The following is a 13563-nucleotide window of genomic DNA, read 5'->3' as shown; positions in this document are numbered from 1 at the left end:
GTTAGGGGGAGGTGGGCACAGCAGGAGAATGCTCGGGGAAGGGGTCCTGGAGGCCCAGACCGGGGCAGTGCAGGACGGAAGGGCCGATCAGTGGGCCCTGGGTCCAGAGAGGGGCAGAGGAGCACAAGGCAGTGACCCCATGGGTGACCCTCCCAAGAGCAGCTGGTGGACGGCATGAAGGCAGAAGCCGGCCTGGATCAACGCCTTTGACCTTAGACCCAGCGATTACTCAGGACCCAATCCAGGGCCAGTATAAGCATCAGTAGCACTGCCCTGCGCTGAAAATGGGGAGCGCCTAAAACGGGGTGCTGGTTAACAAAGTGAGGGTCCGCTCTTCAAGGGAACACCACTGGCTGTCAGAGGAAGGCAAGAGATCCCAAGGAGAATGTCTGCCAGCTACGGAGCGAGAAAAGCCAGTTATAACTCAGGCTCTGCTTAATACGAACAGATCTTCGTAAAAGGAAATGATAACCTCCACGCGCCCCGAGACAATGCGTTAGTATGTTTTATGATGACCGGGATTCTCTCAATCATCTCATGGGCAGGGGAGCAGTTTTAGTTTCTGCTTTACCCCTTTCTGCATTTCTGAATTTTTTCTTTCTTTCTTTTTTTCAGAAACAAAGGAGAGAGCAAACCGAGGGTGGGTGTGAAGTGCGGTGCCGCGGGTGGGCCAGGGTGCTGGTCACCCTGCGGGAGGAGGCCACCTGCTGGGGCCGCACCTGTCTGCTGGTGGGTGGGGGTGAGGGGGAGGAACCAGGCGTGTCCACTGAAAGGCAACGCACACAGTCTCATCTCTCTCCAGCCATTTGTCAGCCTGCGGAGGTAATAACATGCAGAAGCATGGAGGGCGTATTTGGGTTTAACAGAAGGCAGGGATGACAGATTCCAAGTCATCTGTCCAAGCAGAGGCTGGTGTCCAGGGTGGCCTGGCTGTGGCCTCCACACACACCACACAGCTGCAAGGCCGCCTGTTTTCTAAAACCAGAGCCGCTGCCACTGCTCTCGGACATGAGTTCCACGACCCACAGTAGTCGGAAGACAGACTGCCATTTGGGGGTTCAGATGGGCATGTGCAAGCACTTTATAGTTTGGGGATAGTTTTCACAGATGTCATCACCCCTAGGTCCTGGGTCCCTGCCCACAGGCTCAGGGAGCTAAGTCCTGGCCCCGTGGTAGTCCCACGTTGGCTGCCAGTGGACAGCGAAGTCCACCTGCACAAGCAGGACCTCTGGGGTCCTCAGCTTCTCTTTCAGCCTTAGCGAGTTGCTTGTTCGCTTGTGTTTTTTTAAAGATGTATTTATTTATTTTAGCGAGAGCGAGTGAGTGCGTGCACACAAGCAGGGGAGGGGCAGAGGGAAAGGGAGAGGGAACCCTCCAACAGACTCCCTACTGAGCACGGAGCCCGACGTGGGGCTCAATCCCAGGATGCTGAGATCATGACCTGAGCTGATTTCAAGAGTCCGACGCTTAACTGACTGAGCCACCCAGATGCCCCTGTTTCAATTTTTGTTTTTTTGTTTTTTTAACTTTTCACTGAAGTATATAGCAGCTATCCTGAAATACACACACATTTGAGGTGGGTGGCCAGGTGAGTTCTCCCAAAGCAAAGACACCTGTGCCACCAGCACCCAGGTGGAGAAACAGCACGCTTCCAGCTCCCAGAAGTCCAGCCTGGGCCTCTTAATCTCACTAACCCTCAATTTCATCTGGAAAGACACAAAAAGGAAGAGGGATCACCATGTAGGGAAACCATTGCTGTTGAAAAACCCAAAGCCTGAGACAGGCCGTCCCCAGAGAGACACTTGCAATAAACACGGGAGAGAGATGAGCCGGGCCCTGCATGTCTGGCCCCATGTGGCTGCGGTGGGCTGCATGAGGGGCTTGGGCTTCTCTCTAAACCCCCCCCCCATTGCTGGCGGTCAGGAGGCAGCTGCCCGGAGTGCACCGGGCCCACTCAGCCTCAGCCCCACCCAGATCTACACGAAGGATCAAGAACATGGGAACCACATGTGTAAATTATAGAAAGACTTTCTTTTCATTTAAATATCTTTAACATATAACTGTTTAATGCAAAAATAACATAGTGTGGGGTTTGTAAATACGTGGACAGCAATATGTAATAACAATATAGCAATGTTATGGGTTGAATTGTGTCTCGCCCCTGCCCCCCAGCCAAAATATGTTGAAGTCCTAACCCCGAGTATCTCAGAATGCGACGTTATTGGGAACCAGGGTCTCTGCAGGTGTCATCAGCGAAGATGAGGTCATATTAGAGTAGGATGGGCCCCTAATCCCATATGACCGGTGTTCTTCTCAGAAGATGGCCATTTGAAGACACCAATTCACCAGGATAACATTGGGTGACATTGAAGGGACAGATAGGAGCTTCAAGCAGGGGAATGTCGAAGACTTCCGGTTAAGAAAACCAGGAGGGGGGCAAGGAAGGCTTGGCTCAGAGGAAGCATGGCCCTCCGGCACCTTGGCTTTGGACTTCTACCCTGTGAGAGAAGAAATGTCAGTGGTTTTAAGCCATCCCAGTTTGTGGTGCGTTGTTACACAGCCCGAGGAAACACGTGTGAGCACAGAGGTTGGGAGGGAGAACAGAAGCACGCAGCATAAGGTCCTTATCCTACATCTGAGGTAGTATAATCTCACTTGATGGAAGACTGTGGTAAGTTAAAAATGTTGTGGGGGCAAGGAGTCGAGGAGGCACACCCCTCCCCCAGATCCCCACAGCTGTGTAATCCCCTCTCCTCGAGTGTGAGTGTGATCGATGGCACTCCCATGATTAGGTTATGTCACATGGCAGAGGTGAAGGGAGTTCTGAAGATTTAACTAGGCCCTTAATCAGGGGACTTCAAACCAATCAAGATGATCCTTGGTGAGCCTGACCTAATCAGGTGAGCTCTTTAAAAGAAGGTGTTTTTAATACAGCTCTGCTGGGGTCGTTGAAGAAGTAAGCCGCTATGGGAGCTATAGGTGCAACAAAATAAGTTCTCCCACCATCCCCGTGAGCTTGGAAGGGGGCCCTAAACCTCAGGGGAGACCCCCGCTTCAAACTTGTGAGACTCTGAGGAGAGAACCCAGCTCAGCGGTCCTTGGAACCTAACTCATGGAAACTCTAAAATAATAGGTATTTATTGTCTTATGCTCCCCAGATTGGTTTAATGCTTAAGGCAGCAGCAGCAGAAGCAGCAGCAGCAAAGTGATACAATGTATATTATGATACCTAAATCAGGCACTAAAATAATACAACAAAAGAATATATCTAATAAGTCAACAAAAGAGGTAAAAATGGGATTATTAAAAATACCAATTAATTTAAAAGAAGTCAGAAAAAGAAGCTAAAAGGAAAAAAGAACATATGAAACAAATAAAAAAATATGAGGCACCTGGGTAGCTTGGTTGGACGTTCGACTCTTGGTTTCGGCTGGGGTCATGATCTCGGGGTTGTGGGATTGAGCCCCATGTCAGGCTCTGCTCTCAGCAGGGAGTCTGCTTGGGATTCTCTCTCCCTCTGCCCTTCCCCCGCCATTCTTTCTCTCTTAAATGGGTAAATAAATCTTAAAAAATAAATAAATAGCAAGGTGATTTAAATGAAATAATGTCAATGATCACATTAAATATAAATTGTCTACACAACTTGATCAATAGCCAGAAAATTTCAGATTGGATAGGAAAGCAAGAACCACACAGATGCTGTCTACAAGAACCCCCCTTTAAATATAAAGACACAAGTAGGTTAAAAGTAAAGAGGTGAGAAAAAGAAAGAAAGTTCATATGTCTACATTATTATCAGACAAAACAGATTTCAGAGCAAAGAATATTATAACAGATAAAGAGGGTCATTTCATAATGACAACTGCAGTTGAGATTTTAACACCTCTTACCCAATAATGGGCAGAACAAGTAGACAGAAAATCAGGAAGAATATTTAACATTGGGACATTACCAAGTAACCTAACCTGATTTTTATTTATAGAACCCTTCACACAACAACAGCAGAATACACATGCATATTTAACTAGACAGACCATATTCTGGACCATAAAACAAAATCTCAGTAAACTTAAAAGGATTCAAGTCATAGAAAGTACGTTCTTTGGCCATAATGGAGTTAAACTAGATAGCATCAACAAACATTTTGAGACTAAAAAATATGCTTTTAAATAACTTATTGGGGCAACAGAAAAATTAATAAAGGAATTAAAAATATTTTGATCTGAATGAAAAAGAAAACATGTCAAAATATGTGGGATGCAGCTAAAATGATACTTAGAGGAAATTTTGCAGCAGCAAATGCCTATATTAGAAAAAATCGATCTCAAATCATATACTCACATCAATGACCTCAGCTTCTACCTTAAGAGACCAGATCAAGAAGAGCAAATGAAACCCAAAGAAACAGAAGAAAGAAAATAATATTCAGAGCAGAAATCAATCTATGTAACAGAAAAACAATAGAGAAAAACAATGAACAAAAAGCTGATTTTTTGAGAAGATCAACAATTTAATAAACTTCCAGGAGGACTAATCAAGAAAAAAAAGAGGGAATACACAAATTACCGATATCACAAATGGGAGGGGGATATTAATACAAGCTCTAAAGATATCAAAAGAATAATAAGGAAATGTCACAGACAGCTTCATGCCAATCAATTGACAATTTAGGTGACATGGGAAATTTTCTTGAAAGATACAGTCTACCCTATCCCAGGAAACAAAAAACAGATAACCGGAAGAGCCCTGCACCTATCAAAGAAATGGAAATTGTAGTTAAAAACCTTCCCATCAGGAATAGGACAAGGATGCTTGCTTTCATCGCTGTTATTCAACATCTTATTGGAAATTCCAGCCAGGGCAACTGGGCAAGAAAAATAAAACATATTAGTAAAACTATCTCTACTCACAGACAGTATGATCCCATATAGACAAAATTCCAAAGAACCCATACAAAAAACTACTAGAGCTAATAAACAAATTCAGTAAAGTTGCAGGGTACAAGATCAAGACACAAAAATCAGTTGTGTTTTTATATACCAGCAACTAACACTGAAAATGAAATTAAGAAAACAATACCACTTATAATAGCATCCCAAAGAAGAAAGTACCTGAAAATAAATTTAGCTAAGAACATGGAAGACTTATATCCTGTAAACTATAAAATACTGTTGAAAGAAATGAAAGAAAATCTGAATAAAAAAAAAAGACATCCCATGTTCATGGATTAGAAAACTTGATATCCTAAAAATGGCAATATTACTCAAAACAATCTGCAAATACAATGCAATTCTTACCAAAATTCCAATGGCTTTAAAAAAAAAAAAACAGAAATCCAAACCCATCCTAAATTCATATGGAATTGCAAGGGGTCCTGAAGAGACAAAAGAATCTTGAAATGAATAACAAAGTTGGACGACTCACATTCCCAACTTTAAAATTTACTGCAAAGCTACAGAACGTAGAACAAGTGGAACTTCCAGACATCACTAGTGAGAATGTATAATGATTCAACCACTTTGAAAAAGAATTTGGCAGTTTCTTATGAAGTTAAACATGAACTTACCATATTACCGAACCATTCCACTCCCAGATATTAACCCAAGAAAAATGAAAGCATATATACACACAAAGACTTGCATATAAATGTTCAGAGCAGCCTTATTTCTAATAGTCCCAAAGCATGAACAACCCAAATGTCCCCCAGCAGGTGCAATGGTACATGTATTAGTTTGTTATCACTGTGTAACAAATATCACAAATTAAGTTTACAATTACCACAAACTTAAATAAACATAAACGTACTATCTCCCAGTTTCTGTGGGTCAGGATTCTGGAACATTGTGGTTGAGTCCTCTGTTCAGGGACTCACCAGGCCAAAATCAGGGTGTCAGTAGGGGCTATCATCTTATCTGAGCATCAGAATCCTCCTCCACCATCAAGGAATTTGCACTTGTAGGACTGCGACCCTCAGCTCTAAGAGGCCACCCACCTCTGATCACCATGACAATTTGCTTCTTCAAAGCTAAGAGAACAATCTCTCTCAGGCTACAAATCTGTCTGATTTCAGGAAGGACTCAGTTCCTTGTATAGGGTTCACCTGATTTGGTCAGACCCACCTAGAAGAATCTCCCTTTTCAGTAACTCAAAGTCAACTGACTAATTACCTAAAACCTCATCATAGTCAAAGGTCCCTCCTACACTCAAGGGGTGGGGATTAGTCAGTGTGTGTATAGCTGGGGTGGGAATCCTGGGGGCTGTCTTAGAATGTGGCCCACCACAGAAACAAATTGTGGTATATCCATACAACAGGGATCTTGTTCAGCAACGACAGGGGCAAAGCTTTCAGTACATACAACATCAATGTACTTTAAAATAACTATGCTGGGTGCCTGGGTGGCTCAGTCGGTGAAGTGTCTGCCTTCAGCTCAGGTCTTGATCCTGGGGTCCTGGGATTGAGCCCCACATCAGGCTCCTTGCTCCATGGGGAATCTGCTTCTCCCTCTGCCTCTGCCTTTGCCCCTCTCTCTCTGTCTCTCATGAATAAAGAAAGAAAATCTAAAAATAAAAACTAAAAACATAAAATAACTATGCTGAGTGAAAGTAACTGGATAGATACATTTAATATTTAGACTGTGGTGATGGTTTCATGAGTGTTTACATATGTGACTCATGAGTGTTTATTATATGTCAATTACACAGATGTTTAAAAATGAACTTTGTAACATCTGCTCTTTGATACAGCCCTCAGAAAACATTTAAGTGTGTTTTTCTACTTTTCAAGTGTGATTTTTATGAAATTTAAATACAGGTCAGTTATTTCTCATGAAAACTTAACATTGAAACTGACATTTGTGGTAGGCACGAAATGCACAGCTATTTTGAAGACAGCATGTATAAGGATGTATCATAAGTAAGTTTCATACTGATTACAGACTGGAATGATAGCATTTTGAAGATACTGGGTTATATAAAATAGATTACTCATCTTAATTTTACCTTTTTTAAAAAAAATGTGACCACAAGAAAATTTCAAATTACTCACAGGGTTCCGCGATATTTCTACCGTGCAGCTCTGTTCTAGATTAGACTACCCACAGGTTCCACACGCCACAGAGGAGAAAAACAGCCAAATCCAGAACGAGGGCCACTCTGCAGGACAAATGTCCCCGTTTCTCTAGGAAATCAATGGATCGAAGGCCCAAAAAAAACCCCAAAATGGGAAAGCAAGCAAACAAACAAAAAAGTGGAGTGGCGAGGAAAGAAGGACTATTCTAGAAGAAAATGCAATGTGTGGGGCTTGCTTAGATCCTGACTTGAGCCACCCAAGTGTGAAAAGATACCTTTGAAGTAACTGAGGCATCTGATTACGGACTGGCTATTCAACAACATGAAGAAACGGTTACCAATTTCATGATTAGGTGTGTCATTGGCACCATGCTTCTGTAGATATAAGTCGTCCATATCAGAGTCCTGGCAGGGAAGTGACAGGGTGAGGGGGCAGGAGAGGAAGCCGTGAGCTGACAGCAGGGGAGCTGGGAGATGGGGACATGGTGGTGGTTCAGATTTGCCCTATTCTTTATACATTATTATTATCCTTATCATTATTATTTACGTAGGCTCGCCACCCAGCCTCCAGTATGGAGCCCAACATGGGGCTTGAACTCACAACCTTGAGATCATGACCGGAGCTGAAATCAAGAGTCACACTGAGCCACCCAGGTGCCCCTGCTCTATTCTCTCTACGATTAAGTTTTTGAAAATTTCCATAAGAAAAAGTAAAAAAACGAAAAAAAGAGGAAAGTTGGTGACTTTCTTCCTGAAAGTCCCAGGGGGCGTGGGTGCCGCGTGACCTTGGGCTGCCCTCCCTGACGCGCGGGGGGATGAAGCCGCAGGAGGGGACACGGGCTTCCTCATTAAGGTGAGTGGCAACAGCGCCCGTCGGTTTATTACCCCGCAACGTGCATCTGTCAACGGAGCTGCTCCTGAAATTGGTTACAGCGCCGTAACCTAATTTGTTCCCCCTCCTGACGCTAGCTGTTTGCAAAATATAAGGACATTTTCCCCCGGCAAACATTTCAGAACTGCAGCATGCAGACACTTAACGCCCTTTTCATCATCCAAAGTGCTAATACAATTTGGCTGCGCTCATGCACAAACATCTGTTTTCAATCCACAGGCCACTGGAGGCCTGCACTTCACGCCCAGGACCAGCTGTCACACACTCTGTCATCTCGGGGTCTTAACCCTTTCCACCACCACCCTTGCATGCATTCACACAAACCCCCGAGTGTGCAATGTCTTATCCTGGAGGGGCCTGTCAGAATAGCGCAGGCGTCAGAACCGCGGAGCTGTGACTGCCCCTGGCGTGGTCCGGACATGGTGCCCCTGGGGGACTCATGGGCACCACTGTTAAGCCTCAAAGGACTGGGGAGTTCGACCATTTTCCTGGGGATACATCACAAGTAGATCTCGCCTCCCAACAGGGTCTTCGATGCGTGGTAAGCCTTCTCTGAGGGTCAGAGCCAGCCTCTCTCCCAGTCACCTGCCCAGGGTGGGTCTGGGCCTGTGACCCAGTCCAGAGCCCCGGCCCCTCCCTCCTGGCCCCTCTGCCTGCTTCTCTTGTGTTTGTGCCTGCTGGTTAAGAGGGTAAGAAGGCCCAGAGCCCTCCCACACACTGGTCACCCCCCTGCTGCACTTCCAGCCTATGGGCACAGTGTCCTTGAGCTGCTCTCAGCCAAGATGCACAGAGCAGGCACTGAGTTTCTGGGGTCTTTTAAAATTGGGGGGCCTGGACCCTTGCTCCTTCCTCCCCTCCTACCTGACCACACACATTCTGTCCAACTCCTGATCGACCTTCCGGAGCAGCTGGGGCGTGGGCTTCTCCAGGGAGCCTCCCTTGAGTTGACCCCAGCTGCAGCCCTCCCTCACCCAGGCGTGAGCTCAGACACGCCCTGGGCCCCACACCAGGGCCCGCTGCAGGGAGGTGCCCCAGTGACCCATGGTTCCATGAACTTAGTGGTCTTCCAAGGGGAGAGTGTGTCCCCAGAGTGCAGCCCAACGTGAGGAGTGTGGGAAGAAAATATAAGACCTCCTTTTTAACATTTTAGCATTCACTGAAGGTGCTTTTGTTATGTAATGTTTGCTACATGAAAAGGTTACCTGTTACACATAAGTTACGAAGCATGATGACAAATTAGATGCTGGAGCCCTCCACCCAGTCAGGCAGTGAAACATTATCCATCCCTCCATTTCTTCCACCTGTGCCAGCCTCCCTACCCACCCCCACTTCCACCATTCCCACTATCTGAAATTTCTAAACATTCATTAAAAATATTTTTTCTAACTCATATAACTCAATAGCAAAAAAAGCCTCCCAAACGATCCAGCTAAAATGGATTATGATTAATTAATGGTTAAGAATTAATTATACGTCAACTTAAAAAAATGGGCTGAGGGTGTGAATAGATATTTTGCCAAAGAATATATACAGATGGCCAACAGGCACATGAAAAGATGTCAACGTCACCCATCATCGGGGAAATGCAAATCAAAACCACAACGAGATGGCACTTCACACCAGTCAAAAGCACCTTGCACTAGTATCAAGAAGACAAGAAATGACATGTGTTGGCGAGGATGTGGAGGAAAGAGAACACTTGTCACTGTTGGTGGGAGTGTAAACTGGGGCAGCCACTGTGGAAAACAGTATGGTTCCTCAAGAAATTAAAAATAGAGCTACCCTATGATCCAGCAATTCCACTTCTAGATAAATATCTAGAATATTTATCCAAAGGAAACAAAAACACTAACTTGAAAAGATATCTGCGCCCCCATGTTCATTGTATCATTATTTACAACAGCCAAGATGTGGAAACGACCTAAGTGTCCACTGATGGATGAATGGATAGACAAAATGTGGTGTGCCACCACTAACATCACTGTCAATGGTGAAAACCTAAGAACTTTCCCCCTAAGGTCAGGAACAAGATAAGGATGTCCAGGCTCGCCACTGTTATTTAACACAGTGCTGGAAATCCCAGCCACAGCAATCAGACAAGAGAAAGAAATAGTAGGCATCCAAATTAGTAAGGGAGAAGTAAGACTTCCACTATTTACAGAAGACAAGATGCCATCTAGGGAAAACCCTGAAGACGCCACCAAAAAATTCCCCTTGTTATCCCTTTAATGTCCGTAAGGTTTTGGTGACTTGTGTTTTGTCCTAGTTAACTCTTGCTAAGAGTTTGTCAATTTTATTAATTCTTTCAAAGGGTTTTTTCTCTATTGTTTTCTGTTTTACTTATTTTCCCTTCTTGCGAGATAATGTTTATAAAGAGACAGTAAGCACTCAGACAGGCAAGCCCTCCTAGCTGCTTAGCTCATGTCTGTCCAGTGGTCAGATGGATGGACAGACGGGTGGCTGGGCAGAGAGTGGGGCCCCGGAAAGACAGAAGGAGCAGACCGGTCACACCACCTAAAGACAGCTCTGACCGTAAACATCTCACACCATAAACAGCATTGACCGAGCTTGAGGCCCACCTGGGCTGGGTGACGCTGTGAGGTCCCCTTACGTCCCTGAGCCTCTGTTTTTCCCAAGGCCGCACGTCCTCCCTCGCTGGCCCTATGTGCAAGTGCTTCTATCATCAGAGAGAAGTGTTCATTTTATTATTATTATTATTTGGCCAAACTCTGTGGCTTTTGAATGCTCTTTAGATTTAAAAACAAACGAACCATTTGCTGACCAAATAAATCAAGGAAATCTTCATGCTGTAGGGGTAATATTTCCCTTATTTTGAGAGGCTGCTCTCCTACCTGCCCTTGGGGAGATCTGGTGCACATAAAGCAGGGATTCACCAATGAGGGTGACCCCCGGGGCAGGACGGGAAGGCCTTTAACTGGCAATGCTGGGGCTTGTGGTGGCTTTCTTCAAAAATAATACAACTGAGGGGGCGCCTGGGTGGCACAGTGGTTAAGCGTCTGCCTTTGGCTCAGGGCGTGATCCCGGCGTTATGGGATCGAGCCCCATGTCAGGCTCCTCCGCTGTGAGCCTGCTTCTTCCTCTCCCACTCCCCCTGCTGTGTTCCCTCTCTCGCTGGCTGTCTCTATCTCTGTCAAATAAATAAATAAAATCTTTAAAAAAAAATAATACAACTGAGGCAGCCCCCACCCCCAGTCAGGGGCCTTTCACAGACGAGTCCTTAAGACACTTTCTGGCTGAGTTTACATGGCTTGGTGATGTGGGGTGTCCTCGGTGGCGGTGGACTGGGTAGTAAGGCCTTAAGGAAGTCATGGAGGCAGACGTGCCATACGTGAGAAGGATCCCTTTTGCAGGCCCGAGCCCAGGGAACTCTGCTGGGCAAGGGAGGGCCAGGCCCCCCTCTTGCCATCATGACTGAAAGTGAGGGACACACACTGGGTCTCCAAGAAGGGAAGGAAATGCACACACACCGGATGCCTACTCGGGACCAGACACTGGCATTATGGGCCCCATTTGGTGTCTGGAACCCAGAAGGATCCCCCAGCAAGGAAGTAGGGGGTTCAACCCGGCCTTCTGCTACCTCTGGTTCCTCGAGGAATCTTTGGGGGCTCTGCATGGTGGGGGCATGGTGAGCACAGTGACATGGACAGGAAGGGGACCAGGAGGGATGACCGGATGGTGGGAGGGGAAACTGAGCCAGGACACCCCAGTAAAGCCTGCAGCCCCAGGGCCCTGGCCTCTCCTCCCCACCGCCCCTCTCCACACCATGGCTGGCAGCTGCCTGGCCCCCAGGAGGCCACAGGATGGGCTGGTGGAAGGTCTTCTTCTCCTAGATACGCATGCCTGTCTGTAATCTTAAAACAACTTCGACCCAAAACACTGAGCCTGAATCGAGGTTTGAGGAAAGAGTTCAACGAATCCAGATTATGGGAGAAAACTGACGTGAAGCCTTCAGACCCATGTCAGGAAAGATGAACAATATGGAGGGACAGTGGTGGCTGGAAAGATTCTAGTAAACACGACAAAGACATGTGACGCATGACCATCGATCGGATCCTGGATGCAAAGATAAGGCCCCAAAGGACATTCCTGGCGAGAGCTGGTTGTGGACTGCATAGGAGAAAGGTTTCTGTGTTGACGTTTCTTGAGTGTGACACCTGCACTGAGGTTCTGGAGAATGTCCTTGCTCTAAGGAATGCTGCTGTATTTGCTCTCACACGGTTCAGCGGAAGTCATGAGCCCTGAGATATACATGTGCTGCTGGGGATCAATGAGGAATGGATCCAGGTGGGGGAGTATACCATTCTATATGAAGCCTTCGGAGCAAAAAGCCTGGGTACACCTCCAGGTCCCTGGAGATAAGGGCAGCCACCTAAATGTGGATGGACCAGGAGAGCAAAGGAAACCGGCCACACTCAGGCCTGGAGCTCAAAAGGGACAGAAGGTGTGTGGGACCAGAGTGGGCTGTCTCAGAAACGCCCTGCTTCCAGAGGATGTGGCTCAGAGGTGGAGGCCCCTAGAGGGTTGGGGGTAAAGGGACAGGAGGAAGTGGCATGGGGAATTCAACTGCCTACAGAAGCAAAAGCGAAGGGTAAATTCAGCAGACAGCTAACCATCCTGCATCCCATGCGACTCCAAATAAGGGTCATGCAGTTCCTGAAACCAACACAAGAGGGCACTCCTAAACTAAGAAACCTGAGGTTCCCCAAATCCCCGGATGCCTACATTTGTCTATTACTAGCAGTCCCCGCAAACATGAAGACATTTCTAAGTTAACAGAAGGTAACAGGCGATATCCACACAAAAGCAGTATAAGGAGCTGACAATCCTTCTCCCCACAAACCCACTTTCCAGGGGAACAATGTGACACAACATCCTGACTTGAGCGAACTTAAGAAAGCATTCTGAGACATGACAAATCACCTTAAGAATAAATTTGAAAACTCCAAACAGAAATGAACACACACAGAGAAAAAAAGGCAAACATGAAACCAGAATTGCCCAAACCCAGGTGAGAAAATGAAAAACACAACATCATCTCAGAAGTGAAGACTCAACCAGACGATCTCTTAGGGAGAATAGATTTGACGGAGATTTTAATAAAGCTCACTGAGGAGAGGAAGGAAAACAACCACAAAACCAAAATGAAATAAAAATAGGGGTAAAGAGGATGATATAGAAAATGATAGATACAGAAGATGGGCAAAAAAGATCTAGTATACAGACATAGCATTGGAAGAAAAACAATGCAATTCACATTATAATCATTTTCCAAGAAAACTTTCTGGAAATAAAAAGACAACTTGAGTCTGCATATTAAACTGCTCCCCTGAAGTCACCTGACCAAGTCGGTACTGAGTGGGCAACTCCAAGGTATTTCTTAGTGAAATGATTAGACTTTAAAGGTAAAGAAGAAAAAAACCCTTTGGAGCTCCAGGAGAAATGATGAAGTCACTCTAAAAGGAAGAAAAGTGTGTTTATATCAGACTTCTTGACAACAGCATGTCAGCAATACAACCCAGAGCGACACTGTAATGAGTTCAAGGAAAGCAAGTGTGAGCCAGGATTTTATAACCAGCCAAACT

General features: G+C 45.7%; 1 long non-coding RNA gene across 1 annotated transcript; it reads right to left on the bottom strand.

Annotated features, from left to right (window-relative positions):
• Positions 1–2044: 2044 nt before the first annotated feature.
• Positions 2045–3447, bottom strand: LOC117801385. Its single transcript, XR_004623875.1, has 2 exons — positions 3393–3447; positions 2045–2498 (listed from the first exon to the last, which is right to left on the bottom strand). It is a non-coding gene; the product is annotated as an uncharacterized LOC117801385 (long non-coding RNA).
• Positions 3448–13563: the final 10116 nt, after the last annotated feature.

The sequence above is a fragment of the Ailuropoda melanoleuca genome, chromosome 3 (assembly GCF_002007445.2).
Source record: "Ailuropoda melanoleuca isolate Jingjing chromosome 3, ASM200744v2, whole genome shotgun sequence".
Classification (NCBI taxonomy): Eukaryota; Metazoa; Chordata; class Mammalia; order Carnivora; family Ursidae; genus Ailuropoda; species Ailuropoda melanoleuca.
This window is presented reverse-complemented; position numbering and strand designations above follow the sequence as displayed.